At 44.4% G+C, this 16,414-nt stretch overlaps 1 protein-coding gene across 17 annotated transcripts in view; it reads left to right on the top strand.

Annotated features, from left to right (window-relative positions):
• The window catches only part of RAD51B (RAD51 paralog B), a 689,205-nt gene that overhangs the window by 479,759 nt on the left and 193,032 nt on the right, over positions 1-16,414 (top strand). The window lies entirely within an intron of this gene.

The raw sequence follows: 16,414 nt of genomic DNA on the forward strand, positions 1-16,414 counted from the left end.
AACACAAACTCTTGTTTTTCTTTTTTTTTACTTATGATGTCTATCTGAAAACCCATACAAATTGACATAATGGCATACTTATTAAATTGTCTTTATTATATGTTTATTATGTTTATCAAAAACTTTTCAGACGTGTATGGAATGAAAGATGAAAGTGGACACCAACAGGCAGAAGCCTATGGACTGATAATGATCATGATTAATATTGCTTGATATATGCTTGTGATGGTCTATAAAAAAGATCATAAAGCATAATGCTTAAAACTAACCTCTACTTCATGAAGAATGGTTAAATTTCCTTTTTCTAATTATTTAAAAATGATATTTATAAAATAACATGGTGTAAAACTATTGTTATCACAAATTGCAAATTAAAACTTTTTAAATGTATAAGCAGTTTACTCGCTTGGGCGCATTTGCCTCATGGCGCACAACTTTGAACTCTGCTTCAAAAATTTGCACAGAAGAAATTTTTTGCGCACATGGCCTGTCAAAAATTAGAGGGAAACGTTGCCTGTTAGCAATGGCCACTCTAACAGTGGCATTGCTTGGGAGAGTCCCATGTCTTCCAGAAGTGCACCTTCTGGCTGGCTCTCAAATCCAGGGCAAGGAAGAACAAGGAGATTAAATTCAGACTGTTAATGGTGGAATGCTTCCTTTAACCATCTTCTGAGTCAGGTCAGGAGCCCCCCGCCCAAACATCTGTCTCCGGATAGATCCAGCATCCCTTCAACCTTGGCTCAGGATTCTCATAAGAAAGTGCAGACTTTGGAGGCTTCTGGGAAGATTTCCAAAAAGAGGAGTATGGACTCTCTTTTTGAGGAGCCAACTCTAAAAGAGCCCAGGTCCCCTGTGAGATCTATGGTCTCCAAAGCCTCAACCTCTCAGCTCAGTGCTGTTGAGTCAAAGGACTCCTCCTCTGGTACCAGTGAGACTGTAAAGTTCTAGAGCTCAGAGGAGAGATACAGCTCCAAGAGGGTCTCTAGGAGGGACAAAGAGGGAAAGCATAAGCATTTCAGACTGACACTGTTGGGCTCAGCTCTGCCTTTTTTACCTACCCATTCAGGACCCTCGGTACAAAACAAGCAATGGTGCCAGACACCATCAGCGCCTGCATCAGTATGCCACCATCGACTACTGTTGGCTTTAGCTACCACATCTGTACTGATCCCCTACTCAGTACCACAAGAGTTCAGATATACTAAGGGCCTGTGTGTAACAGATGAACTGGAGATCCTGCTCCTCACTGGTACCAAGCGTTTCTTGGTACCAAGATCACAATCTCCAGACCACCACTTTCATCCAGTACCACAGAACTCTCCACTCTTTTCTGTGGGTGCTTCTCCATTGGATGATACTGAGGAGGATGAAGGAGATTTTCAGGCAGTCTCTTCTAGTTCTGTATAGGGATCTCCAACATATCCTTTCAGGAGCCCGACAGTGACAGGGAAGAACACCACCCCACTCTTTGATAGGCCCCTCCAATGGCCATACTGGGAACTTTGGGCTGTTTATGGGCAGCAATTTGCCAGACCACCAGTACCATCTCATAGAGAGACTAAAGTCATACAGTCCTCTTCTTACCAACCAGCACCTCCCCCTTCCCACAGGAGGGACATTTGAGGAGCAGGAGGCCAGGGCGGATCAAGAGGCTACTCAAACACCTATTTCATCCTTGTCTCTAGACAAGGTAGTTATGCATCTGACACCTTCCATGAATGATGGTTTTTGGCAATTTCAAGGCCTCATAAAGAGGGTAGCTGATGCTCTTCAGATTCCACTTGAAGAGATCAAGGAGTCACATCCTGCAGTCAGCAACACTCTGTAGGGTAGCATTACCAATTAACAATGCTGTCCTGGATCAAGCCAAGACTGTGTGGCAAACATCTGCTATTGGTCCACCGATGTGTAAATGGGTGAATAAGTATTATGTTCTCCCTAAGTACTCTGATTTTTTTGTTCTCTCACCCTCCACCCAACGCCCTGGTGGTGGACACAGTAAATGGGTGGGGTAAGCAACACCTCTTCATGTCTACACCGCACAACAAAGTCCAAAAGAGACTGGACTTTTTTGGATGGATGTCCTACTCATCAGCAACCCTATAATTCAGGATCATAACTATCACGTGATCATGGCCAAATATAATTTTACAGACTATAATAGATTTACGGCCTTTGTTGAACGTCTACCTCAGGAACTTTGGGAGTAATTCCAGTCCCTCATCTCAGAGGGCCAATTATTGGCCAGAACAGCTCTTCAAGCATCCTTAAATGCTGTGGACACTACTGCCAGGTCCATCTCCGGAGCAGTAATTATGTTCAGGGCATCTTGGCTCCAACTCTTGGGGTTTCTGAAAGAAGTCCAAAACACTGCTGAGGACCTACCCTTTGACAGTCATAAGCTTTTATTCGAGACCATGGATGAGTCTTTGCACAGACGGAAGGACTCTAGGGCTATTTATGATCCCTGGTCATATATACACATATAAATAAAATAAGATATAGTAGGTCACAGACTGCCCAGAGACTTCATCCTGTTCAGTTCTCTGGATTCTACAGATCCACCAAACCACCAGGAAAAGACATACATTCCAGAGAAAGAGGGCTCACCTACCCACCATGACCACCCAGTCATCTTCAAAGCAACAGCTTTGACAGGTCACTCAAGGGTTCAAATCCTACCAAACCTTTGGTTTCGCAGCAGTGTCCATTGCCCATCTCCCCCTCTTTGCCTTTCCTGTTTCCAAAATACTTGGAGGCACGGATCACTACAGGCAAGTAGGTCATAACATCAGGCTATACCATCCATTTTATGTCTCTCCTTCCCTTCCACCCTTCGTTGTCTCTCTTTTGGGACACCTCTCATAAGCTTTGTGACAAAGTTCCTCCTCTGCCTTGGTGGGTCCTGCACTTATTGGTGGATTTGCTTGCCTCAAAGATTCATGGCAGCCCTCAGTTTGGCCACTTTTGCTAGTGGCTCAACCCTGCCATCCACTCAGCTAACCTCGTCACTGGTCAGCATGGGGGAAACTGAGTACAATCTCCGCAGTCTCTATGTCCCACCTAGTGGGTCAGGAACAGGCCCGATCCATTTTCAATTTATACCTTCCCTTCTGATGTTTCCCACAGACCAGGTCAAGTCCTCCTGTGTCCGATCAGGAGTTGTGGAGATGAGGGGAACCCGGGCCCACCTCTACACCGGGTTCCAGCCCAGGGCCCTGTGGATAGCAGCTATCTACAATGTTCCCTGTATCAGCTGCGTGACAGCTACAACTCCCTGGGCTACTTCCCTATGGCCTTCCCCCAGCACCTTCTTTATCCTCAGTGGAGGATCTTCCTCCTGAAGCCTGATCACGCTTGAACTCTTCACTCCTTCAGCAGCACGCCTTCTCATTCCCTGCTCCTTGCATGCCCCCCTTACTAACTGATGGGAGGTCCTTTTTAAACCAGGTGTCCTGATTAACCTGCCTGCCATAATTGATTCTAGAAAGTTCTTAATTAGCTCCAGGTGTCTTGATTAGCTTGTCTGTGTTAATTGGTTCTAGCAGGTTCCTGATTGCTCTAGGGCAGCCCCTGCTCTGGTCACTCAGGGAACAGAAAACTGTTCATCCAATGGGCAGTATATTTGCCTTCTACCAGACTCCTGTACTCCACTGGTCTGCATCTGTCACATATCCCTCCCCACTGCTCAACACCAAGGGGTTGGGCAGCTTGGGACACCAGACAGTGGAGCACCCAAAGGGACATTACTTGAAGAAGGAGAAGAGGTTACCCACCTTGTACAGTAACTCTGGTTCTTTGAGATATGTGTCCCTATGGATGCTCCACTACCCACCCTCCTTCCCCTCTGCTTCAGACTATTCTCCATGGGATGTTCAGGTGGAGAAGGAACTGAAGGCAGCAGAGGTGAAAGTAACCCCTGACCCCCCCCCCCCACTCAGTAGGGGCTGCAGCGGCTCCCCTCTAGCTTGTAACAGGGGGACTGGCTGAGGAGAAGCCTTATTTTATTACAGACAGTACTAGTAGTTGTAATAGTAGCTTTATTTTCTATATCTAAGTCATGCAATGGGAGGGATCCACGAAGTATGTAGGAGAGGTGGGTTGCTTGTGTTTGGACTGTACGGGTAAGAAATGTAACTTACTTCTACCTCTGGCCCCGCCCATTCTGTCTGAGGCCCTGCCCCTTCCGGGAGTGGCAGAGGGGGTGCAGAGTGGGACCCGTACGGTAAAAGCTGTATTTTACTTTCACCCCTGGAAGGCAGGTTCACCTGCACATCCCTGTATAGCCTTGGTGTCCAGCATAAGGAAGCATAGGGAGCACGTGCAGGCCAAGTGGACACACACAATCTCCAGTCATAGGCTAGAGAGGTGCATGCTTAAGTGGAGCACCCATAGCGACACACATGGTGAAGAACCACAGTTACTGCACAAGGTGAGCAACCTGTTCTTATATGCCCTAAACTGAAGGTAAATAAACAGGCTTGGGTGGTAGATTTCTGGAGGTGAGACAACAGCAGGGCATTTTCCTGACTTTTAAATTTGTTCATGTTGCGGTTGTTTGCCATGAGCCTTGCTTCCTGACTTGTGCTAATGGACTTGTGTACGGTATACACACAGCACAAATACTGCCCATGTACTGTCTACCCTAATTACATTGAATTTATGGCCCACTTCTCATAAAATGCTTCAAGCAGCCATTGCACTGTTCTATAAAAAAGGTAGAAAGGAAACCCATTTCTAAACAGTTTCCACTGGAAGGTTTTTCTTGTGTGGGAAGGGGCAATATGATGCATTTAAACTGCCCTATAACTAATTTTATTGAGTTGTGACCCATTAACTTGGTCTTAATGAAACCCAATTTCTCCATTGAAGTGCAGGGACATATTAGACTTGACATTTTTCTAGGGAATCATTTTAGGCTAGATTGTGCCTTGAGGTCGGGGAAGATATGCCAGGAGCCCATGCCCCTTCAGAGCACAACTATAGTCTTGTCATCCCCCCTCTGTGTGGTCCCTGGTGCTCAAGACATCCAAGATGATGTGGGGTCGTGTCCTGCTACCTTGCCACATGCTATCTTGTCATGTCAAATACGCTCACATTGTGACTCCTGTTAATATCTCATGGCAACTAACCAAATCTGACAATACACCCTGAGACTGCAATAGAAGACATAGCTGTCGATATAAACAGACTCTTTCAGAGCCTCCACCAAAATCAGCACATAAAATCAGTTTTTATGTGGAGAGATTCTCTGCAGAGAAGGCTGACATGAAAGCAGACACATAGAGACAAGGAAGAGACACACAGAGAGACAACAGAACCAAACGTCCCTGGTATGCATATTGCTGTGAATTTAGAAAGCAATATCTATGGCAGCAAAATACTTTTATGTGACAAAAGACTAGTAAAAACCACTACTCCGAAACACCATGGTACAATAGAACTTATCATGGTTGAACTTAATCAAATGGTAGTATTTTCTGTTTACAAACTACCAGGTGAACAGTTTAGATGCCCAACCAAATTTCCACTGCCAGAAAAACTATGTCAGTCACACCATCATCTGGGGAGACCGCAACAATGTGGAAGAAGTTGAGAAGTGGGCAGAAACAAGCAACTTGACCTTGATCTACAACTTCAAGGACACTTGCATCTTCCAAAGCACACAGTGGAACAAGGTGTACAGTTCTGACCTAGCCTTTATCACCTCTGAAAATGTAGGCAATTTCAGAGGAGAGTCTTTGTGATAGAAATCTCAAGATTGTAGCATTGACCAGTGCAAATGGCAATAGAGGCTGCACTACAACCCAGGGAAACAAAGTACCTGCTGAGATTCAACTTCGGGAAGGCTGACTAAGAAGAGTTTACCTTTGAATTGGATGAATCCATTTATAACATTACTCCGACACATAAGCACAATGGAGAATTTGTCTTCTGGGTGTGGAAAACTGCCCCAAAGCTCATCCCTAGGCAATGCTGGACACACTATATAGCTGGGCTTTCAGAACAGACATGAGAGAGATTCAGAACTGTTTGACCTGGATCCCTTTGGTGAAGAAACCACTGGGCTCAGGGAAATGCTTATTAAAGAGATTGGGAAGGAGCGATGCCATCACTGGAGGAAGCTGATTGAAACAACAAATCTGTGCCATAATAGCAAAAAAAGTGTGGATCACCATTTGCAAACTGAACCCTGATCAACAAAAATCATAGCTCATCGCTGCAGTCTCTCCCAACCATGCTGTGTACCAATTATCCTAAATGGTAAACCAACCCATGAAACAAGTCAAGCAGCAACTTTTCTCACTCTTTAGAAAGAGCAGAATCTACAGTGAGCAGTTCAACATGAAGGAGCTGACAAGAGCCATGAAAATGCTGAAATATGGAAAGGCAGGTGGACTGAATGGTATCAACTATTACTACACTTTGGGATGAGAGTACAGAAGTGGCTGCTTGACTTCTTTAACTCTTGCATGGAGACAATACAGATACCCAAGCTGAGGAGACAGGCCAAAGTGTTTGCACTACTCAAAAAGCTCCTACCTCTGCAAAGAGTTACCACTCTATATACTCAGTCTGCTTAACCTACAAGCTATATAAGCGGATGATAATGGGTAGAATAGTGCCAGTAATGGAAGGGCAGCTGACTGATAATCAAGCCAGTTTCCACCCAGGACATTCATGCTGTGGCCAAGATGTAAACCTAACTCCATACACTGAAGATGGCTTCGAAACCTGTAAAATTACAGAGGCTGTGTTTGTTGATCTGTTAGCTGCTTACAACACTGTGAACCATTGTGCACTTCTTCTGAAATTGGCAAGAATTTTGAGAAATAGCATGCTGGTCTCTTCCGTGCTCAAGAATTGAAGTTTCCTTGTAGATATGGATGGTCAGAAAAGCTACAAAGTAATAAAATGGCAGGAAATGTCTATAAACTTGACGAACATGGTTCCTTCAAAACAACTCCCCCCAGGAACTGACTTCAAATGAAAAAAATGATATAATCTAAATCAAGTGACAGCTGGGATGGCAAAGACTGGTGACACTAAGACCAAGTGGAAGCTGAGAAGTGACCCCAAACATGCGTAGGCAAACATTGGAACACTACCTGACATGGATGATGCCCCTGTCAACATGCTATTTTCCAAAGGAACTGTTTGAGATAAGTGACAGTATCAGGTCTTGGCTGAGGTTTTGAAGTGACAAGCTATGATGATGATGAGCTTCCTCACAAACCAGCAGAGTTGTCCAACTATGGAGGATGGAAGGATCTTGCACTCCCTTCAGGGGCATATCAGCAATAACACTCCCTATGCACACTGAGGGACCCAGGGAGGCAGAATTAATGTCAGAGCAACTTGTTGGGTGATGTGCCTCCATACCTCACAGTGCAGGGCCGTGTCTTAAAGTCACATTTGAGATCTTTGTAATTTATAAGGACTAAGGACTTATCCACCCTATAGTGCTATGATTAGTTCAGTATACCATGCTGTTTCATTCTTTATTCATAGGCCCAGATCATACCTTCAGGCAAAAAAAAAAAAAAAAAAATGCAGGAGGAGATTCTGAGGCAAAAAAGCTCTGTGAGCATCCCCTCTTGTAATCCTCCCAGAAAAGGCTGGAGGGCCTTCTCCCCAAACTTGTACATTCTAGGGCAGGCCTTCACAACATGCGGTCCGTATGGGCTCATTGTGTGGCCCGCGGGGGGTGAGTAGGCAAACGGCGGGTGAGGGAGAGAGGCTGGAGAGGCGAGGAGTAAGGAGGCGAGCCAGGGGGGGTGGTTTGAGGGAGGTGAGCAGGCAGGTGAGCTGGCGGCGGGGGCGGGGGCTGAGGAGGCGAGTGGGCGGGCAGTGGCAGGGACTGAGTAGGTGAGCCGGGGCAGTGGGGGGCTGAGGAGTCGAGCGAGGAGTCAGTGGCTGATCTGTTCTACTGATCTGGTCTGGCTCCCATCCCCTTTCCAAGGGTTGCAGCTGTCTGGAGGTGCCTGCCTTCCACGCCTTCCTCAGTCACACCTTATTCATTTAACAAGACAATTGATTAGAAAAGTAGAGGGAAGATCTTATTCTACTTCTAGTAAAAAGACAGTTTTCCTTTACCTTAATTATTCTACCTTAGGGGCCCACTATAACATATTACCAAGGGTCAATACCGTGGTTTTGGTGGGGCAGCTCTGGGGAACGAGAGTTTGTTTCCACGGGGCAAGCGGTGCTGGGGGGGGGAAAGTATTTCAGGGGGGCTGGGTGGCGCAGGGAGGGGTGTTGTGTCTTGGGGGGGGCTTGGTGGCACTGAGGTGGAGGGGTTCGGCCGGGCGGGGCGGGGGTTCGGCCCTCAGCTGTTTTCTTTGGAGTAATATGGCCCTCGCCGCTTTACGAGTTGTGCAGGCCTGTTCCAGGGGATCTGCTGGAGACTAGGACCACCTAGGCAAGGGCCCTGTGTCTCTGCACTGGGTTCTGGTCACCAGCTCCCTGACAGAGTGGTACCATTACAGTAATTTTACCAAGGATGCCCCTTAGCTGTGGAAGCTCCCAGGACCCCCAGGGAGGCTACATGAAAAAGATAATACAGCGGAGACGTCACAGATCCTACCAAGTGCCCCCTCCTGACCACCCACTGAGCGGGGAATCCAAGTATTTCTGCTCTAAGGCCCACAGGGACTCTGGTGCTGGGTAAAAATCTGACAGCACACAGTGCACTCTGCCTTCTCCTACCTTGGAAACGGTCCCACTCCCTCCTTAAACACGCTGTCTGTGCTGCCTCTATGCCATTCTAGGATTCCCCTCTCCGGATCGATTGATGTCCGCGGCTCCCCATGTCGACTCCGCTACCGCCGTTCGGGTTGGTGGAGTTCCGGGATCGATAGGAGCTCATTCGGGGACCAATATATCACGTCTAGGTGAGAAATGGATTGCTACCTGCTGATACCGCGGGTCGTGAAGACGTAGCCTCAGAGGGAATCCTTGGTTGCTCCTGTAAGACACCTTTCCGATTGTGCTGGGGCAGCACAAAGCAGCTAGGGTTAAGAATTGAAGCTGTCATGATCCTGAGAAAAATATAGACCACCCCCAAAACAACAACTGCTGCTTTTAATTGTTTCATTCCAGCCTCAGGATTTGGATTTCTAGAATGTATCAAGTCCCTACACATTGACATTAAAGCAGCAGGTGAACTCCAACAAGGGACAGAAGATTCAAGCAGCAAGAAAGAAGAAAAAAAAGTGTCTGAGTTATTTGATGCAAAATCAAGTTAGATGTTTTCCTCACTCTTTTACTAGGCTCTGAAGCAGCTGAAAAAACAACTCTTCTAAATCTACTCTAAGCAAAATTCTGGCATGAGGATTGTCTGTCCCAGACATTTGGCACAATCAGAGGAAAGATTTGTTTTGCTTAGCACTGGTTTTATTAGTACATGTATCTAATTGAACCTTCAAAGATAATCACTTCCCTGTTGAATGACATTGCCAGTTCAATGGGCTTCCTTCTCAGTTCTCAGCTATGGTCTTCCAGGCAAATGTAGTTGTCAGTAATGCAGTTAGAGAGTTCTGTTGGGAATTCCTGGCTAACTGAACAGACTGATTTTTCTGAGGTCATTTCAGAAGAAATAACTGCAGTTGTGAGAGAGAGACTCATTTTGGAAATCTACTACGTTTGGTTGGTTTATCCATGCACTTTAGAGAGACAACCTCCAAAACAATGTTGGAGTGGTCATAGCCATAGTTTTGCCATTAAATAAAAATGCTTTGTATATGTATCTGTGTGTGTCACTTGGGTATTCCCCCTTCCTTCCTGTCACCCCTCAGTCACTGACTACAAAAGATGAAATGGGGTAAATCCACCAGAAAAGAAAAAAAGAGAATCTGTTCCTGATCAAAAGGACAAAGCATTTCTTTTCAAGGAAATAAAAACAACTAAGAAAACTTAGCATAAAGGGGAAGGAGGGCGGGTAGGTTAAAGCAAGCCGTGAGGAAGCCTAACATGAAGCTTTCTGTCCTTCCGTTGGAATGTGCTACAATAATATTTACCCCAGCTCTTTAGAAAAAAAGCAAGTACTGTCAAAACTTTGTTATTCTATGACATCTACTGGGCCAGTGCATGAATACTGATGTGTTATTCAAGAAGACATGCAAAGGAATAAAATGCTATTGACAAAGTCCGTTTTTGGTTTTCAAGCTGTAATATGGTACAGGAAGTATTGTCGGGTTTAGTTGTCTGGAGGCAAAAAAGACAAAGGACTAGGAGGATCTGTTTTGTGAGGCATCGACTGTTAATGTAACTGATTTGTCTGGCCAAAATAATGCAAAACAGGAACTTGCATTAAAAGTTCCTTTAGCTTTTGCAGTGTTTGAGAGTATCTCACTTTTTGTAGCTATACAGGCCCAAATTTCTTAAGGAATTTAAGCATTGCTTGACTGAGTTTTGCAGTCTGAAGGCTCCTCTAATTTATGTCAGCTACCAAAGTCTCCAAGCAGCCATTAAAGCAATTGGGATTGATGATGTCCAGAGATATCTACTCCTGCCCCCTTTTGTCTAACCATACTTGCTATGCTGGTAGCCTGGAAGGGAGCGGTGGTATAGGATATGTTCTTGTTACTCTATTCCACTGTAGGATCATTCTACGCGGGGACTATCCTCCAGTGGCTGGCTAAAATGGCTCAGAGCAGCTTAACGAAAAAAGGAACAGTGAAGTAACTGACTCAATAAGTTCAATTGCACTATTAGAAAAACAAACCAAGTCCCCAAAAATATGCCTAGATCCCAAGGAACTAAACAAAGCAACAAAGGGAGAGAATTTTCAGCTCCCAAATGTGAAAGCAGTCTGAGTGGAACTAAACCCTTCCGTATTTTGGATGTGTCCAGTGGATTTTGGGAAACACCCGTAGATGATGATAGTTCTAGGTATACCACATGCACCATACCATACGGCACATATTGTTTCCAAGAGCCACGTTTTAGCATCTCAGTGTGTTTGAATAGTATTCAGCAAGATGGCAGTATGGAGATCCCACTGGTACTCACATCCTAGTTTGGGGCCAAACCAGAGAAGAATGTGAAATTTGTCCAAAGAAAGTTTCTCAATGTGCCAGGGGGTGCAGGGAGGAGAATAGTGGGGTTTCATCATGATTTGAACAGAAATTAAGTATTATCCTTAAGTCAACTCATTTAATCAAATACTTCATCAAATTCTCCTAAATTCATAATTTCATTAATATCTTTAGATTTCCATTGTGAAAACTTATTTCTTCACAAACTTTAGTCTCTTTTAGAGGCTGAGATTCCATAGCTACAATCAAAATAATCTCACAGACTCCAGACTTGTTTTCCCAACTATTGGTGATTTAAATCCACTGTATTTTGATAATTTTACCTTTGGTAGCAGATTTATTCTTGATTTTCTTTGTTTTCTGACAGCACTTGGGTTCTGTTATCAAGTTTGATTGTATTGAAGTGTCCATTCAGTTCACTGTCCATTCACCATTTTCCTTGATATTGTCATAGGGTTTATATAGCTTTGCAGTTATACCACTGATTTCTGCGGTTCGCTTCTTCCACAAAGCTCACAAAAAGTAACCTGTGTTAAAAAGAATGCTTTCACAAATTAAACAAAACTTCGTTAAGACACCTTTTTATCCTCTTGTTGTCATTAGGTCTCCCAGCATCTTCTATGTTGGGATTGAGCTGTCCATGTTCTCTTATTTTATCTAATCTAATTGTATCTATTTATCTTCTGCTGGTGACTTCTGGGAATTAGTTCGATTTCCAGCCCGGAGCTCCCTCTGCAGGCCAGTGATCTGCCTTACCATTTGCTGTTGGGTCCCGTGTCCCTTCCTGGACCCCGGTGCCCCTTTCTCTGGGTGCTGCCCCCTGGCAGGAACCCCTCAGTCTTAGGGTCTCCCTTCCCCAGGGAACCCCCACCCACTATTTCCACCTCGCCTCAGTATAAGGCTACTGCTAGTCATTGTCTAGCCCCACGCCCTGGGGCAGACTGCAGTATCAGCCTACTCATCACTGGCAAGGTGAGGTTTGGACCTGCTGCCTTGGCCTATCCCTGGGCTGACCTCTGCAACCCCCAGTACCCATAGGCCTTCTGCTAGGCCGTAGCCTAGGGCTTTCCAGGCTGGAGCTCCCCAGCTTCTCTGCCTTTCCCCAGCCCTGCTCCACTCAGGTACCGTGTCTCCAGCTCCTTGCAGCCAGGCCCTTCTCCCTCTACAGGCATAGGTAGACTGTCTGTCTCTGGCTTCTCTGCCTTTATAGGGCCAGCTGAGTCTGTTTGGGGAGTGGCCCCAGTTGCAGCCCCTTCCCCCAATCAGCCCAGCCTAAAAGCTGCTTTCTCCAGCCACAGCGCCCTCCCAGGGCTGTTTTTAAGCCCTTCAGGGCAGGAGCGGGTGTCCACCCCACTACATAGCTGTACTCATCAATGCAATATCTGAGCTCCTACATGGTATCTCTGTATCTTTGTAATCTCCTCATGGCAGAAACCGTGTTTTCTTCTGCGGCTTGTATAGCACCTATCACACCTTGTTAGTAAATAATAATCATTGCAAGCCTGTTTAGAGTAAATCTGTGACAGAAAAGAAACGGAAAAAAGATTTGATGGTTCTTGCCAAGTCAGGGCTTTGGCATGACTTTGTTTCCAACTTCTTCTATCATCCACCTCTACCATTTGCTTTCAAGAGTGACTATTGTATAATAAATAACCAGCTTATGCTTTTATGGGCCATTCCAGAAAATTATGAATAACAAACTAGAAAGAGCCAATGCAGCTTCATTGATTTTATTTATTTAAATTGTTTATTAAAATACTCTAGCTACAAATCAGCTATCTTTGATCTCCATTTATAATTGTTTCACCCACCTTGAAATGTATACTCTTGAGGTGAAACCTTGGCTTCAGTGAAGTCAATGGGAGTTTTGCCATTGACTTCTATGGGGACACGTTTTCATCTGCGGTGCATTGATTAAATAGACTGAGAAGTTTATGTAGCTTAACTCATGTCATTGCCTTTGTATCCTTTTCAGAAAGACTGTTGTGTAACTTCCTACACCAAACTCTTCTACTGAATGACCTTAATTAGTATTATATGTCACCAACCAACAGGACAGTACTGCAACTATTTCTTTCACTATGCCCAGCAGGACACCAGTGCTTAAATAGTGCTGCAGGATGTCAGGATTGGAGACGTGTACACCTACAGATGATTAGAGGATTTGTGTAGTAGTTTTCCTCCACGAAACCAAACAAATGTCTCAGGAAAGCCCTCCTTTATAGTAGAGGGGGTGCAAATGTCAGAGATGGATTTTGAACCCTCAGAGTTTGGAGCTGTGCAGATTCTTGATTTTGTTTTAGCCTGTTATAAAGTTAGTCATCATTTGCAGAATTTGGATTTCAATTCAGGTTCAGATTACAAAACCCCTCAAATTTGAGGTGGTAATGACTAAAGCTGGAGCAACAGCTATAGTTAACGTTACCTGGGCATTTCTAAGGCACATTTTCTTCATTAGATCTGTCTGCTCAAGTGTTCCTGAACCTTTGTTGTACTGGAAACCTTATCAAATTGTCCACAGCTCTTCAGCTGGCCACCTGAACATTTTTTCTCCAGTGAGAGAAACTGGTGCTAGCTACAAGTATTCCTAAACAAGGTAGTAAGGAGAGCCATTTACCCCTAAATTCTAACTTCTGGCAAACAGAAAGCTTCCCTCTTCCTCCTTTTACTCCATCATCCTGCAAATCCTTAATCACATGAGGGATATCAAGGAGGTTACTGGTTTGGATGATCCCAGTCCAGTTGGGCCTGTGTGTATGAGATTGGCTGGCAGGGACATGGAATGCTGTGCACTGCCTCAAACTCAGGGATAGTCATGGGTTCTATTCTGTGTTCCTGTCCTGTTCTCTTTATGTGGTGTTTGAATAGGTACATATATGCATATCAATCAGGAACACTTTGCAAAACTATGTTCATGTAAAATTTACGATTTCATTTAAAAACCCGAGTATCTAGCCTTTCTAGTTGGGACGATCACCTTTAAACTAAGACTGTGCAAAGCTGTCTTTCTGAATCTGCGGAGATGTAAAAAGAAACAAAAGCTTTGACTGACATGAATTTCCCCCATTCTTCTGAATGGAATGTTAACTCTGAACCCAAATAACAAAAATTTATGGCAAATTTTTCCAAGGAGACTTGTGGTGTACCTGTGAAAGTGTGCATGCATATGCAGGTTTACACTTATTTATGCACATACCGACACTGTGCATAAAACTCTGGTAACTGAACGCACAAATGGTCATTTGGATGTCTATCCATTTGTGCATGCAGTTGTGGTTAATGTGCATGCAAATATAGATTAGCAATTGTACCCCCTATTTTGCACAGAGTACTGATAATTTGACCTTAAATGTCAAATTTCTAATCTATTTCTCTGTAGATCTGTTTAATAGAAACATCCTGCAGTTCTGGGGAAGACTGTAGTAGAGCATCACTACCATTTTTTGTCTCAGTTTGGCCTCAGATGAATAAGAATGAACACTGTTAAGAACATAAGAACGGCCATACTGGGTCAGACCAAAGGTCCATTCAGCCCAGTATCCTGTCTGCCGACAGTGGCCAACGCCAGGTGCCCCAGAGGGAGTGAACCTAACAGATAACGATCAAGTGATCTCTCTTCTGCCATCCATCTCCACCCTCTGACAAACAGAGACTAGGGACACCATTCCTTACCCCCCTGGCTAATAGTGATTAATGGACTTTAACCTCCATAAATTTATCTAGTTCTCTCTTAACCCTGTTATAGGGTCCTATGCCTTTCGCAATCTCCTCAGGCAAGGTTGTCACAGGTTGACTGTGCTCCTGTTTGAGAAAGAATTCCTTTTATTTGTTTTAAAACTGCTGCCCACGAAATTTCATGTTGGGTCGGCCCCTCAGTTCTTATTATGGAAAAGTAAACAACTTTTCCTATATTCGCTTTGTGGTAACAGTTGTCCCAAATCCGGACTTTAGCATACAAAATCTGGTTGCTTACTGTGAACCTCCCCAAGATCTTATACCCAGATTGATGCTTAGTCTCGCTGCACCAGCCAAGTTTTCAGGGTTTCGGCCCCCTCGGTTCCCCAATACCTTCCTTGGGGGACCCTCCCAAGACCCAGAACCCCTGGGTCCCCTATCTCATCCCAGCTCCCCCCTCCTTTCCCTGGGTGAGTCTGGGCGATACACTATATACTAAACTCCTGAATACAACAGAGAGCAATCGTAGCTTCCCGAGGCTATTCGCCATTCAACCTAGTCAGCTCACACAAGAGATTCCACCCCTCCCTTTGGTCCCGTAGCCTTTTTCCGCCCTGGGACAATAGGAAAAGTAAGTACAGGCTAGCTATGGCTTTTCCCTCCTAACCTAGCCGGCACAGAAATTCTCTCCACTCTGCTCACTGGAAAAGAAACTCCCACAAGTTTTAAAAAGAAACTTTATATAAAAAGAAAGAAAATACAGAACAGATAATACTGCATATAGAAACTCAATTACAGGCTTTGCCTTATAAGAAAATATGAATAACCAGTCTGATTCAAAAATAGCCATGTTCAACATCGCCAGCAAAATCAATCCCACATAGGTAAAACAACACCGAAAGCAAATAACAGCTATTCCTTTGTTTCGCTTTTGTACTCACAGATAGTTTAGTAGATAATTTGAAAGAAGATGGATTAGAAGAAAAGCTTGGTTTACTCACATGCCGAGGAAAAACAAAAAAAGACCCGAGTTTCCAGTTCCCTCCAACTTCTTAAAACATCCAGGTCTCTGATTGCGTCCTCTGCGTCAGCCGTGTGTTGGTTTCCCCCTTTGTTCACCCTTTGGCAGTACAAAGAAAATTAACCACATTACTATCTACTTATGATCAGCTCTTCGAACCACTCATGATTTTATATAACTTCCTATCACTATCTCCCCCTTAGTCCTCCTCTTTTCCAAGCTGAAAAGTCTTAGCCTCTTTTAATCTCTCCTTATATGGGACATTCCACACCCTAATCGATTTTAGTTACCCTTTCTCTAAAACCTTTTCTAAATCCCAAGTATATCTTTTTTGAGATCAACGAGTGAGACAACATCTGATAGCACGGTATTCAAGATGTGGGCATACCATGGTTTTCTATAAGGGCAATCAAGATTATGTCTCCATCTTATTCTCTATCCCTTTTTTGAATGATTCTCTAACATCCCTGTTTGCTTTTTTGACTCGCCACTGCCCTGTGTGGACATCTTCAGAGAAACTAATCCACGATGGACTCCAAGATCTGCTTTCCTGATTAGTGTTAGCTAATTATCTCCCATCATATTGTATGTACTAGTTGAGTTATTTCTTTCCAAATGTGCATTACAATTACATTTATCCACATTAAAATTTTCATTTGGCCATTTTGTTGGCCCGAAT

The sequence above is a fragment of the Chelonoidis abingdonii genome, chromosome 4 (genome assembly GCF_003597395.2).
Source record: "Chelonoidis abingdonii isolate Lonesome George chromosome 4, CheloAbing_2.0, whole genome shotgun sequence".
Taxonomy (NCBI): domain Eukaryota; kingdom Metazoa; phylum Chordata; order Testudines; family Testudinidae; genus Chelonoidis; species Chelonoidis abingdonii.